Raw genomic sequence first — 16171 nt, forward strand, 5'->3', positions numbered from 1 at the left:
TTTAACAATTATTTTTATTTAATATGATGAATATATCACGTTAGAAATGTTTCTAAATGCTTTTGACAAAATACTATAATTTTCATTTTTTGTGTTTTATAAGAAAATATCTTTGCTTTCGGATCATATTTAAATTATGTACTCTATCTACATTATATAAATAATTTTTACTTATCACACTTAATTTTTGTTCGACAAAATTAATATATAAAAATCTATGGTGCGGGAAAGCATGGTACCGTAAGAGTTTTGACCAATCAAAACCCACCCATGAATTTTGATAAATAACATCTAATTGGCTACCACATTTTTTATATCAATTGATTAGTAAAAAAATTCAGATATCATATCTTTCCAATATCATAGTCGAACCCAATTTTTATATATTCTTTTGATTACATGTACTTTTTTATTACTTTTTAAAAATTTATTATTTCACTATCATATTACCAATTAATCCATTTGACACAAACCACTATCCCATAATCAAAAAAGAAAATTAGTATGATTTCTAGGGTCACATTAAATTTTGTATTACATTTTCATCATTGATAAAATTATTTCTTATGCATAATATTTATTTTTGTTCAATATAATGAATGTATAACATTATAGTTGCACCCAATATTTTATTTTTTATAAATATATAACATTATATATGTGCCCAAAATTTTCTCTACTTTTTCAATTTTTTTATTCTTTGTATTTTCTATTTTTTAAAATTTTATTATTTTACTATGACATCATTTCATTTCAAGGTTAACTTTAATTTGGCATTTTATTTTCATAATTAATAAAAATACTTCTTACATCTCATACTTATTTTTGTTTAGTATATTTTCAAATGGTTAAATTGCTTACCTACCACTAGGAGGGAAGAAAATGGTTATGTTTTCAAATTATTTTTAAAAATATTTATTCTCATATTATTAAAATTAATATTATGGATTTAATTAGTAGAATTTAATGATGAGAAAAATGTATCTTAAATAAAAGATTGAATAAGATAATATACCCTAGATATGAGATTCAATAAGAGAGAATAAGAAAATAGTTTTATTTCCAATTAGTTTGAAATTTTACATTCCATTCCATCATTAATAAAAATATTTTTATTTTAATATTAGTGCTTTCAACCCGTCGTTGACCCGGTTGATTGAACCATCACTCGGCCTTGATTTGGTATTTTCATCTAGGTGGTGGTAAGAAATTAAACCATTTGGGGTCAAAATGGCCCAACTCATGTTATCGCAATTATCCACCTATTGAAAGATAATGTATTGTGTTATGCCACATTTAAATAATATAAAATGCAAAAAATAGAAATTAATGAAAATTTTGGAACACTTTTAATATCATATATTTTACATATAAACAATAATAATTATTTTTATTAATGATAAAATTTGAATATAAAATTTAAAGCTAATTTGAAATAAAACCATTTTCCTATAAATTTCATATCTAAGTTATATTCTCTCATTAAATCCTATATTCAATATAATTTTTCTCATCATTAAATTCCACTAATTAAATCCGCAATATTAACTTTATTACTATAAAAATAAATATTTTGAAAATTATTTGAAAACAAAACCATTTTCTTTCCCTCCTAATGGTGGGTAAGCAATTCAACCATTTGGGATTAAATTGGTTAATCAACAATGTCATACTTTAATAATAAAAACTTAAAATAAATAAATAAATAAATAAAACAAAAAGAATTAAGCATATCTCTAATATTGTATATTCATTATACTAAACAAAAATAAATATGAAATATAAGAAGTATTCTTATTAATGATGAAAATGGAATGTCAAATCTAAAACGACCTATAAATGAAATGATGTCATGGTCAAATAATAAAATTTTTAAAGATAGAAAATAAAAATAATCACAAAAATTAAAAAAACTAGATAAAATTTTAGGAACATATCTAATGTTATATATTTATAAAAAAGTAAAATATTGGGTACATCTATAATATTATACGTTCATTATATTGAACACAAATAAATATTATACATAAAAATTAACTTTATCAATGATATAAACGTAATACAAAATTTAAAGTCAACCTAAAAATCAACCTACTATTGTCCTTTTTGGGTGGTGGATTATTGGTTTGGGTCAAATGAATTAACTAATGATGTCATAGTTAAATAATAAATCTTTAAAAAGTAAAAAAAGTACAAATAGTCAAAGGAATACAAAAATTATAAAAAATATATATAACTCTCCAATGCTATATATTAATTATATCAAACAAAATTTAGTATAATAAGTAAAAAATAATTATATAAAAGCAAAGCTATTTTCCTATCTAGATGGTGGGTCAATGATCTAATTTTTTAAATAAACTCATGGTTAAAATTTAGTAGTAGTAGTAGTAGTAGTAGTAGTAGTAGTAATAATAATAATAATAATAATAATAATATGGTTAAAAATATTAAAAATTATTGGTTTTATTTGTGGATTTAATCAGTAGAATTTAATGATGAGAGAATATAACTTAGATATGAGATTTAATGAAAGAGAATAGGAAAATAGTTTTATTTCCAATTGGTTTTAAATTTTGTATTCCATTTTCATCATTAATAAAAATATTTCCTATTTATCATAATTGTTTAATATGTCGAATCTATGATATTAAAAATCTTCCTAATATTTTCTTTAATTTCTATATTTCTTTTACATTTTATCTATTTTTGAATTTTTTTTATATTTAATTGTGGCAACATGAGTTAGTCCATTTGACCCAAAATGGTTTAATTTCTTACCACCACCTAGATGAAAGCACTATTTTTCCATGTAGATTTTAAAAGTACAAGTTGTTATGTTATCGGAATTATTAATTTATTATGTATGGATTTAATTAGTGGAATTTAGTTATGAGAATAAATAAAAATGCTTTAAATATATGATTCAATGAGGGTGAATGGGAGAGTTAATACCTTAAATGTGGGAATTGAATGCATTGAATAATATTCAATTTACAATTTTTACCCTCACAATAAAGGGACCATATTTCAAAAAAGGGGGTATTTTAGTCAAGAACATTTCCAGACAAAATTATAATGATAAATAGGAAATAAATAGGGTAGAAAATGTATGATTCAAGAGAGAGAGATATATATAATTTGGAACGGCTTGACCCATTTGACCTTGATAGTTGAACCAATGACCTATGATCCGAAGGTAAAAGCAGGACGACCTTTGGGTCGGTTTTTAAAACTTTGTTTATCATACTTATTATTGTTTAATATGTCAAATATATGATGCTAAAAATGTTTCCATTTTTTAATTTCTATATTTTTTGCATTTTATATATTTTTAAATTTTACTATTTAATTGTGGCAACATGGATTAGCCCATTTGACCCAAAATGGTTTAATTCTTACCACCACTTAGATGAAAGCACTATTTTTTTAGGTACATTTTAAAAGTTTAAGTTTTATGTTATTGGAATTTTTAATTTATTATGTATGGATTTAATTATAGAATTTAATGACGAGAAGAAACAAAAGTACTTTAAATATATGATTCAATGAAGGTGAATAGAAATTAATACCTTAAATGTTAGATTTAATGAGATAGAATTGAATGCATTGAACATTTTAAAATTACATCCTTTTAACTCATTTAATAGCAATATTAGATTACCCTATTTTCCCTCATTTTTATCAATAAATTTGAATATAGAGGGGTAAATTTTGTCCTCAAAAAAATCTAGAAATATTCTTGAGGCTATTGGTACTTTTTAAAGTAGTATAGATAAACTTGGTTGAGTATGATTGTAATGAATATATTACATATGAGTTGGGCGATAGGTTTGATATACCCTCTTTATACAACCGGATCAAACAAACTGTATTAGGGTTTAGACAAACTCATACCATGCCAACCCGTTGGTGCCCTTAAACTTGAGCCCATGCAATATTAGATCAGTTGGATTGGATGAAAACTAATGAAATGGAGCTGGTGAATATGCAACCCAACATTGCTTCTTTTATCTAGCGGGTTTTGGATGGTTTAGGAAGATCTATAATTTAAAATAAATTGATGACATATTAAACTTTGGATGGACATGAATCCAACCATATATACATTTTCACTTATGATTCCCGCCCACAATCATGCATACACGAATTGTGTACAAGCCAACCCCAAAAGGGTTGGGTGTAATCCAACATGATTCCTTTATTCGGATACGGATCTTGATGGCCAAGTACACTCTAGATGCTGCCTATTTTAACTTTTAAATAGGTAATTTTGGTTAACATAGTTGAAACATGGAGAGTGGCTTAGTAATTATACACATTCATTAATGTATGTATTAAAATAGGGTTTATTGTCATATCATGTTATTCCATTGCAATAAAACATGGGAGCATTAGGTGTGAGCATGGGTAGGTTTGGTTCAATTTCATGGCAAAACCTAGAACCTATCCCATAGGGATTTGTTCTAGGTTTTTGGAACTGGAACCTTTCCTATGAAGGTTAATTGGTTGGTTCTAGCCTTGGCAGTTCCTAGGTCAATTCCATGGTCTACTTGTGGAACTTGTTCTTTCTTTACTCTCCCACTTAAAAAAATGGAATGTTCTTTAAAAACATGATTTTCAATAAATATAATATATAGTTTATGATTTATGTCATCTTTATTGATTAAATTGAGCAATTTAATATATAGATTATCATAATATATTAATATATGGTTCAAATCTTATCATTATAATTTAAATTTTATAAATATTACTTTTTTACATTACATATTATACACATTCAAATATTAAAATGAAAACAAATGATCAAATCACTTAAGTAACTCAATGGTAAGTGAGACCATGGCCTTTGTAACCGTGAGTGCTTGGGATCAAATCTTTACATCCTCAAAAGTATTTTGGTGTTTGTTTAAAAGCAAGTTTGGTTCCAAGGCCAACCAAGGGCAATTTATTGGGTCGGATTGAGTAGGGTAAACCCCTAGACCATAGAACAGGTCTGAGTGGGGATTGGTTGCAATAATTTGGAACTAGACCCTACCCTGTAATAGATTGGGTAGGTCTAGTTCAAGGCTGGCTCAAGGTTGGTTCCATCAGTTTTGGATAGAACCTACCCATTTGCTCATCCCTAGGAAGCACTATTTAGTTTTGATCACAGAGTGCATGATTTGTTATAAAAGTTTTTTTTTTTTCAATTGGACATGTTAAATTTTAGTTTAGGGGTGGATTGTGATGGTTAGATCTACTACCCAAAAACTATCCCAACATTCTTACCACTGGACATGACATTTTTTTTCTTTTCTTTTCTTTCTTTTCTTTCTTTCTTTCTTTCTTTCTTTCTTTTTCTTCATGGGTCTACACAATGGGGGTAACTCATCCCACACCCTTTAACCCTCCCAACCCTGGTGGCAATTGTTCACTAGAAATACTACCTTTGTCATTCATGAAGTTCCCAATACATGGTGGCAAAATTCTTTGGGTAGGGACACAAGAACAATTTGTGAGTAGCAAATCCTGAATGACTACAATACCAAAAAGGCCCGACTAAATTGTACCCATCAACAAAACATTTTTGCTTATCTACATTTGATAATTTTTGTTGTTGTTGGGGATGTCAAAGTAGGTAGTTTGTGTATGATCCACAACCAGGGAATAGGGATATAAATTGATTGAACATGGATTTCATCCTCACAAAATCCATCATCATACCACTGTCACAACCTTTATAGTCGTGCATTGGAAACATCTCCATATTTGTTTGGTTTTATTCATGGGGAGATATTATCAATGCAAAGCTACAATTGTTGTGAGGATGGTGCGAGTTCGGATTTTGTAAGGACAAATTCCAAATTCCACCCGATTGTGTGTAGTATGGGTTTGGCTCCATTGTTGTTTGTATTTCAATATCATTGCATTTCACAAGTGTTCCATTTTGTTTATTTTTTTTAAAGAAAACACAAAAAATCATGTGTGGTGAAGATACAATCTTACTAGGATGGTGTTTGGTTCCATAGTTGTTTATTTGAGAAATGGTGGCAACTTAGCGCCACATAGGTGTTACCCCAATGGAGTTTGAAGTGTTGTTTAGTTAAATCGTTTATCCAATAAATGTTTTTCTTAGGTTGTGTAAAAATTATCTGTTAGGGAAAATGTCTTTTTGATGATTCCCTAACACTTAGGCATTTTCTCACTATTCAATTTATGTGCATCTAATGGCATATAATGGCACCTAGCTATAAAAAACATAAAAAAATATTTTAAAACCATTTTTCTCATTTTTCAAGGAAGATATTATACAAAATGTTTATTTAATAAATGAAAATCTAACTAAGCAGACCTAAGTGTTTAAAATGTGCTAACCTATTTTTATAGTATTTATATCTATAATCTATTCTACAATATATAAGGTAAACTTGCCTTGGGCTAAGTGCAAGTAGGGGTGCATTCGAGCCAAGCCGAGCTGAATATTTGGCTATTCGAGCTCGGCTCACCAGAAAGCCATGAAGCTTGAGGTCGAGCTCCATTCGAGCTAGAGAGTTAAGGTTGAGTTCAGTTCAACTCGGTTCAAACTCAATTGTAAGCCAAGATTCCTATAAAATTAAAAAATTATAAATATAAAAAAATACTTTTTATTTTACATATAAAAAATTTAAGAATTATAAAAACTAGTTATTATTATACATATAAATTAAAATTATTATATATAATATTTTGATTTTTTCATGAGCCAAGATTGAATAGCTCGTAAAAGGGTCGATTCATTTCCACCCCTATGTGCAAGTTATAAAGTTCAATTTGATAATACAATGTTAACTTATATATTTACCCTTTACCCTTACACACATTCATATCTCGTACCCTTACACTAGTATTTATTATAATGATATGACATCTTAAAAGAAGAATTTGTTAGTTTTTTCAAATTTTAATGTGCCAATTCACTTCGGTGACTTAGGATCATCAACACGATATAATAAACGTCTATTTTGATGATATTCAAAAAATGCCACCTACTCTTGTGAAAGGCAAGTTATAAAGTTCAATTTGATAATACGATGTTAACTTATATATTTACCCTTTACCCTTACACACATTCGTATCCCGTACCCTTACACTAGTATTTATTATAATGATATGATATCTTAAAAGAAGAATTTGTTAGTTTTTTTTTTTAATTTTAATGTGCCAATTCACTTCGGTGACTTAGGATCATCAACACGATATAAGAAATGTCTATTTTGATGATATTCAAAAAATGCCACCTACTCTTGTGAAAGGCAATGTCGCCAAACATTCATTGATATCAATGCTTGTGAAATTGGAACACAACCTACAATTCTTGTATTTTCGCTGACTTGTTCCATATATATAGTACATCTATATCCAAACAAGCCTATAATATCAACAAGTTGGGTTTGATTTAAGTGAATTGAGCTTGACTTGGAACCAAATGAAAGATAACCCAACCCTACTAGGTTAAAGTTTACCAGTCAAACCAACTATATTTATCTACAAGGCTCCTTAAACATGACATGAATTGTTAGTTTCTATAAACTCCATGCAATAATAACAAAGTTGGAAGCAAGGCTCTATGGGCTAAAGTCTAAAGTGTTAGAGAGAACTTGTGAACATAGGTTGTTAGTGATGGAAACCCAACCTATGAGAATGGAGATTCCACACTAAGTTCATATGGGAAAAACAAAACCACTAGATGACCCATTGAGAACTATAAATTTTATAATGTCCTTATCTCATATTATTTTCTTTTTAAGTGCTCCTCTACCTTTAAGGTTGAGTTGTATACTCTTAATGAATCATGTTGTAATTATGATTTTGTGTGAAATGATAGCACACATGTATGGTTCTTGGATTCACCTATGTGAGCTTGGGAGTAAGATTCCCTTCCATAAAAACTTAGGCCAATTTTCTACTAAGTTCATGAAACCAAGATGACATAAGGCTAAAATAATGCCACCTAATTAAACATGCAGCAATAGATCTATGACGAAGAAGACTAGTTCGTATGCTCAATGCACCAATTTTTGTAGGTCCTGATTTGCATATCCTAAATGTAGGTTTAAAATATAAAGGACATGCACCATTGTGTTTCTATTTTAGAATTTCAACTCGGTATCACTTTTTGCATTCAACTTTTGAATCATGTCCAAGATTGTGGTAGTTTTGTTAGTTAACATTAGGTGTTATTCAAAATTCTAGTAAGGGTATTTTTGTCTTTTTCACTTAATTCACCCATACTAGTATATTTTATGTTCACCCATACTAGTATAAAATACTAGTATATTTTATGCCAATTTTCAAATTTCCCTCCACTTTTAAGCCACTTTTCTCTCCTAATGTTTTTCTTGAATCCCACGTGGGATAATTACAAGAACATCTTAAACTTATTTGAAGCCTTTGCCTTATGGGGAGCCAAATTAATGAAGAGTGTGTGTGGTGGTGGTTGGGAATCCTTTATCATCACCATCTTACACTTATTGTTATGCCGCCTTCTAACTCCTACATTTATTATTTTGCCCTCTTACACTTTATATCCTATTGCATCAATTATAGGCCAAACTGTAGAAGATTGGGCCTCTTGTAATATGAGAAATCCATAACTCTCCCCTACATTGAGATCGCCATTATAGGCAGTGTGAATATCAAACCAACAAGTCTTCACTCTAAGCTACACTATTTAGGAATTGTTATTGGTAGACGGTGTGTATGCCTTTAGCTCTAACTAGCGTATTGTACATACTTTTTTTATGAATAAGAGAATATTTATTTAATGTCATCGGGTTGCTCTGCTAAATACCTTAAGTTCGTATTAATATTATGTATGAGAGTACATGGTTATCATGATATGGAGTCAAAGATTCACAACCATTGGAGACACTTGGGGAAGTCTATCTTAACAAGGTTGTCATTTTCACATTGCCCAAGGTAGTGGAGTAGTGGGTCTTATCTACTTGGGTTGTAACCTAATGTGTGAGGATATGTGTTTACAAGAAACATTAAACTATACTAAGCCCATCATGTTCTTGAACTTTCCAATAAGTGGAGCAACTAGGTGTTGCTTTTAATCCCTAGACTTGAAATTAAAATCAAATTGAGTACCAATGCAATTAATATTAGGTAGATAACACTTTATACAACTTTCTCCTTGGAGTCCTAAATCTATTAGTATTTGGATTATTTGAATCCTCAATGAAGGATCCAATAGTGTTGGAAGTTAGCACCATGTCATAAAGACGAAGAGGGAAAAAGTCTTCTTAATGCTGTGTTAAGTGTTTTTAGTAGAGAGATTAATTACAAGTGATTAATTGGATTGTATTAACTTAATTATCACATAATGAGCTAAACCAATAGACTTGGGCCTTTAGGATGGTAAGGTTCCAAGTGATTTTAAGTGTGTAGACACTTAATGGGCCCAATCACTTAAGCCCATAATGACTATTGTCGAATTAGCCTATAATGGCCAATTAAAAGTTAAGTGGTCGCCTTACTAGCTTGCATAAAGCATACACATGCATGTTAACTCTCCCATTAAGTTGTAGGTTCCACAACATACAAGATGCAATCTCCTAATTGGATAAGAATATTTTAGAATTACTCCAAATTCTATGAATAGAGAGGAATTAGAAGGGATCAAACTATAAATGTTCTCTCATTCTAACTGAAAATCAATCCTACCATTGTGAGACCTTTTTAGCTAAGGTTTTGAACCCCATTCAACCATATCTATTATCCAACTTTATTACCACTATTTCAGACTTGTTTTGGAACAAAAACATCACCCAAAAACGTGACAAAGGTCAGACCATTACTATTGTAAATTTTGGAGAAGAATTCCAAGGTTGTAAAGATATAGTTGCACCATCTTCAACTTATTGTAGTGTTTTCAAGAATATTAAGCTTAGGTGTGAACACCACTTCTATTTCTTCACTTTTGGACATCATAATCAGGTATTACACTCATTCTTAATCCAAAAGACTTGATCTTTCTTAGTCCAAGATCCCAAATGATTCAAAAGAAGAAAATCAATTTTTTTTTATTCTTGTGCAATTTCAGCATCAAGGCTTCAACAAAATTTTAAAGTTTCACCTCTGTAATTGTTGGAGTTTTTTCATAATATGATCACAGGTTTATCATATTTTAGTTATTCCAAATATGGCTTGACTTCAAGCTTCATTGAACGTCCTTCTTTCCTCCCGTTCATTCCACCTACCACTTTCTGAGTGAATAAACTTTGCACCCACCTAGCATTTATTAATCGACCACCCATTTTGTACCCTCCATCGAGACCCCTTTCTAATGTCCTCTCTACACTTAAAAATGTTTTACCAAATAAATGAAACAAATGATTAAAGTATTGGTATTGAGTATTATATTGGTTAACTCGAATACAAATATGCTTTCAAAACGCATGGATACGAATGAAAAAAATGCAAAGACGCTTGGATACACTAGGGAAACGCTACAAATTTCATAGATATATTAATAATACTAAATTTAATTTCAAAATATCCACAAATAATGTATACATATATATATATATATATATATATATATATATATATATATATATATATATTAATAATATATATCAAGAAATACATTACAATTGATATAGACACATATGGCTAGGCCCAGGACTGCACCACATGGCATCGAACGGACGTGATCCTGGACGTCCATTCCCAACAACCTTCAACCACTCCATGGCAAGGTCAGGTATATAAAGGCGTGCCCAGCTCCAGGTAAAGCCATTTTACTCCTTATTGCTATCTAGCTCTCTTGCTCTAGAGTGGCCTCATTTGAGCCCTCATCTCAAGCCTCGTCCGATCCCTTCCAAACACTTAACTAACTTAACCGTCAGAGCCTCCTCCCTTGGGATAACACCTGGGCCTTTGATGTGTATTCTCTTATTCTCAGGTTGGACGCATCGACCTTGGCCAAAGAAGTTAAGTTACCTTGTTGGCCTCGCCCCATCATTGGCAGCAACGACATTTAATATATTGGGATGCACGGATATCATACAACTGTATTGACAATGCATTAATGAAGAGTCCAATACACATATTATACAGATTTTTTTAATTAAAACATGCAAAAACATTAGTATTTTATTTCCTATTAAAGTACAAGGCACAAAATATACACAGTTATCATATCAATTATTTTCTAGTTTACTATTTTTAATTTTAACATTAACAAAAAAAGTCAACTAAAAGGTTAATTCTCAAATGTTTGGTAAACAATATATATATATATATATATATATATATATATATATATATATATATATATATTGTAAAAAATAAATATGTTATTATGAAATATAAATTAAAATATCAATTAATAATTTATACATATATATAATCTTAACTTAAAATATATCAAATCTGTTAAGATGCATATCATATGCAAATTCATAATTTTTAATTACGAAAATAATTTTCATTATTAATATTTTATTTCTATAAATTTTCTAAAAAAAATCAATTATTAAAACAAATGTAGATGGCAATTTTCCCCATCCCCAATGGGGACCTGACTTCCCTGACCCGATGGGGTCGGGGATGGGGATTGTTTTGGTGGGGCGGGGATGGGGACGTGGATTAATAGGAATCCCTGATCGGGGTTGGGGTCGGGGATAGGGATGGGGATTGAGGTCCTCACCCTGCCTCAACCCTGATTATGTATATATGTATATTATTATATTATCTATTATATATATATATATATATATATATATATATATATATCAAAACATATTTTAAAATTATTTATAATTTAAATTATTTATTTATTTTTTAGTAAAATTATTTTTCAAATAAATACTATTATCTAAAAAATTCAAGGATTCGGGTCCCCGCGGGGAACCCATCCTCATCGGGGATGGAGGACAAATTTTACCCCCGACAGGGATCAGGGACGGGGGTGGGGGTGAATTTCATAATCGGGGTTAGAGACATGGAATATGATCCCTGCCCCGTTGCCATTCCTAGTGGATTTGATGGATTCAATTTGGACTATATTCTCAAATGTTTTGTAAATAGTATTTTTATTTTTGTAAATAATAAATGTGTTTTTATTTAATTAAAATTAAAATATTAATTAATAATTTATAAAAATTTTATGATACATATCATGTGTAAATTTATAAAATTTAAGTATTAAAATAAATATACTATTATTAATATTTTTATAGATATGAATTTCTTGGCATTAAAAATCATTTTTTTATATAAATGTGAATTTGATAAATTATTTAATCCATTAGTTTATAAAATAATGATTTTTAATACTAATATTTTTAATTTGTAGTCAGAGTTGTTGGATATAAATATGATTTATTTGTTTAAGTTCTATGTGAAGCGTAGATGCTGAAGTTAATATGAATTAATTTATTTCACTTATAAGCATAAGATGAAAGATGGCTTAGTGGTTAACTGCGCGCTTGAGATTTAATGAGTGGTGATGCGGGTTCGAATCACCTGAACTCCTCTTTCCCTAAATAGAGTCACATTTGTTGTTGTGTCTGGTATGCATTAGCATCGAGTCATACTATGAGATACATGTCAGGTTTGTACCAGACCAAAATGCATAACTAGCAGGATACACCTCCAATAGTGGAACAAGTATTAGAAGAGTTGGCAAAGGAAGGGATGAAGAAAACAATTCAAGAGATCTCCATGGAAACAAACCAGGAACCACTAATGGGATTAAAACAACAGTACCCTTTCTGTGTAGAGGCATAGCCAAGGAAGATACAATTCTGAGCCTTAGGGTCAAACTTGTGTCTTTTGGAACTAGGAATGTGGACATAACAAGTGCAACCAAAGACCTTCAAAGGAATAGGGAAAATCTCAACATCAGGAAAGAGGACTCCAAAAAAGATTTTAACCCCAAGACTCGAGAAGGCACGATTAATAAGGTAGGTAGCTGTTAAAACTGCATCACCCCAAAAATTCACATGAACATAGGTAGCAAAAAGAATGATCTTTGCAACTTCCACAATGTGTCTATTTTTCCTTTATGCTATTCCATTTTGTTGTGGAGTGCGGGTACAAGAACTCTAATGAATAACTCCAAACTTTTCAAGATAGGAGGTAAGGTCCTTATCAAAATATTCATTAGCATTGTCTAACAGGAATATTTTAATACAAGTAATAAACTGAGTGAGAATGTGTTCATGGAACTGTTGCACAATTTTAAGCACTTCAACCCGAGAATGCATGGTAAATCCAAGTATATTGTGAAAAATCATCAATAAACAGGATGAAATATTTATACCCATCTATACATGGTAAATGGAAAGGTCCCCACAAGACTCATAATGAAGGATAAATGCTCTTACAATGCTTTGAGAACTCACAAGACTCACAATGAAGACTTTTCGGTGTGCCCTGCCGAGTTAACACCGTTTCCGCAGCCGACTCGGGTAGGGGCTATGGTGGTAGGCTCGGTCTCCCTCCAGCTAAGGTATGGCACACCATCCGACTTTCCACCATGGATAACAGTCGTCTTGTACTTGGGGTGTGTTTTCATTCTATCCATCCGGTAGACCCTTTGCATTCCACACCACTCAAAATGGCTACTAGACAAGTGTAGGGTCGGCTCCCCTGAGCTACATGCAAGTTCTTTTTACTGGCTTGCATGAGATGGACTAATTCTTTTAAATAACTCTGGAAACAACTAACTCAATGAAGAAAAGAACACATGGCCCAAACGATTATGACATAACATAATACAACTAGTGGGCTCTAAAACAAATGCAGTTTTCTTAGGTTGTACTAGGCTCTGCTCAGGCATGTCTAACAGATAGATCCCATTCACTTCATGGCCATTCCCAATCACCTTCTGAGATTCCATGTCCTGAAAAACACAATATGAAGGAAAAAATGTCACACTACAATTCAGGGATTTAGTCAAATTACTAACTAAAAGCAAATTAGTATTAAGTTTAGGTACATGAAGAACGGATGATAAGGTCAGGGCATTAGAGGTCTTAATGTTTCCCTTTCATGTGATAGGGGTTAGGGAGCCACCAACAAGGGATATCTTGTTTTGGCCAGAAAGAAGTTGGTAAGAGGTGAATAGCTGTGAAACATTGGTCATTTGGCTAGAAGCACCAAAATCAATTATCCAAGGGGTTTTATGAGTGCCTGAGATAGAAGCATGATGTATAGTGGCATGAATACCTTAGTGAGCATATACATAGGAAGGAACAGTCTCTAAAGAAGCTGTAGCAATGGACTCCAAGTGACTGATGATTCATCTATACTTCTATATTCCGCCCTAGCGGTTGCAAGCTGTTCTCCCATTGACTTCTCTCCACCCTGTCCTTGTTCACCTTGTGAAGAGGTAGTTACATTTGCATTTCCACTTTTTCCAGTTTCAACCCTTTTCCCACCATTTTCTTTCTTGAATCTGGCAGGAATGAGCTCTGGATGCATCTTCCAACATGTGTCTTTAGTGTGTTTAGGCTTCTTGTAGTATTCATAGATATCATCTTTCTTCCCAGCGCTAACTTTTGGCTTCATCCCAACATTAGCATAGTGATCTACCTGCGGCTCGACAGACTAAACTTGTCTTTTGCTCTTCTCATCGCTCACCATAGCATATGCATAAGACAAAGTTACCCTTGTCCTTTGCTAAAACATTCTGCCTCACAATATGATACTTCGAGTTGAGTCCGGTGAGGAATTCGAAGACCCAATTTCTCTCCGTCAACCTCCTATATGTTTTTGCATCCTTTGTGCAAACCCAAACAATAGTCTCTATCAAATCAATCTCTCGCCAAAGAGATTTTAGCATAGAGAAGTAGACTACCAAGGGCTTCTCCCCCTATCTAAGATTATTCACATCATGCTTCAATTTGTAGGCCCGAACAACATTAAGCTTCTAGGAATAGGTCTCTATGACACTATCCCACACTTCTTTTGCAGTTTCCATCCACAGGTAATATTGACTAATGTGTGATTGCATAGAATTCACTAACCAACCCACTATTGTGTAGTTTTTCCTTCATCCACCTTTAATAGGTAGGATTATCCTCCTCTGGTTTTTTCTTGCTCTTGATAATATAACCTCATTTTCCTCTACTACACTCATGTATCTTAATAGATTGAGACCAATCTAAATAATTGGTCCCATCTAGTTTTATAGAGTCACAACTCTAAAAAGATTCTCCATTGGCCCCCATGTCCAAACCTAGAATCTGTGGAATATTTTCTCTCTCCTCCAGTTTGCTCCATTGAGTAAACAGATGTAAACAATAATCAAATTAGGGCTTTACTAGGCTAGATTTATTATTTTAAGCAAAGAACAACCTTTCAACCCCCCAAAATTAGGGTTTCATAAGGTCATGTGGAATGGTGAGAAAGAGAGAAACTTCAATTGCCCCTTTTAGATGTTCGAAAATTCAATCCAACAAAAAAAATGCTCTTAATAGAAATCAAAAGGCTTACCTCTGATCCCCAAGCATCCGATTCAAAGTGTCTCTACAACCTGTAACAAGGTTTCTCTAGTTATCTAGGGTTTTCGGGAAAAATCTCCAAAAACCTGCCTTGAGCTTCAATTAAGAATGAAAAACCTCCACAAAACTCTCCAAAAACCTTCCCAACTAGGCTACATAAGTAGTTAATTAATTAACCGATCAGTTCTCCATACACACTATGTATGGGCAAAGAAAGGAGAAAAAAGTCGAAAGTGAGAACCCGCTTTGATACCAAGTTGAAAATTACACCTACAGTAATTTAGATAATGCAAGAAAAGAAGAAAAGAGAAAAAAGGAAAGAAAAAGAAGAAGAAAGAAGTTTCAACAATAGTTTGTGGAAGAAGAAAAGAAGGGAAGAGAGAAAAAGAAGAATTCAAACCTCTCTCTAACCCCCTTTCAACACTTTTATTAATAATTCTAAGTTTGAGTACAATTACTTGGATGCCCTTAATGGGGTGGCCAACACTAAAGAAATAATTAAAGAAAATAAAAGAAGGCCCATAACTAAGAAACATAACTTTTAAATACTACTTAAAAGAAATAAACACTAAGGCCTATTCGGGCCATTCTCACTACAAAAATAATATGGAAAAAATGCATTAACTCAGAACAAGTTGATGATATTATAAACTTGAATTTTAATTTAACTTTCTCTATAAGCTAAT

Source organism: Nelumbo lutea, chromosome 3, assembly GCF_056320005.1.
Source record: "Nelumbo lutea isolate HS-2025 chromosome 3, American lotus-T2T, whole genome shotgun sequence".
Lineage (NCBI taxonomy): Eukaryota > Viridiplantae > Streptophyta > Magnoliopsida > Proteales > Nelumbonaceae > Nelumbo > Nelumbo lutea.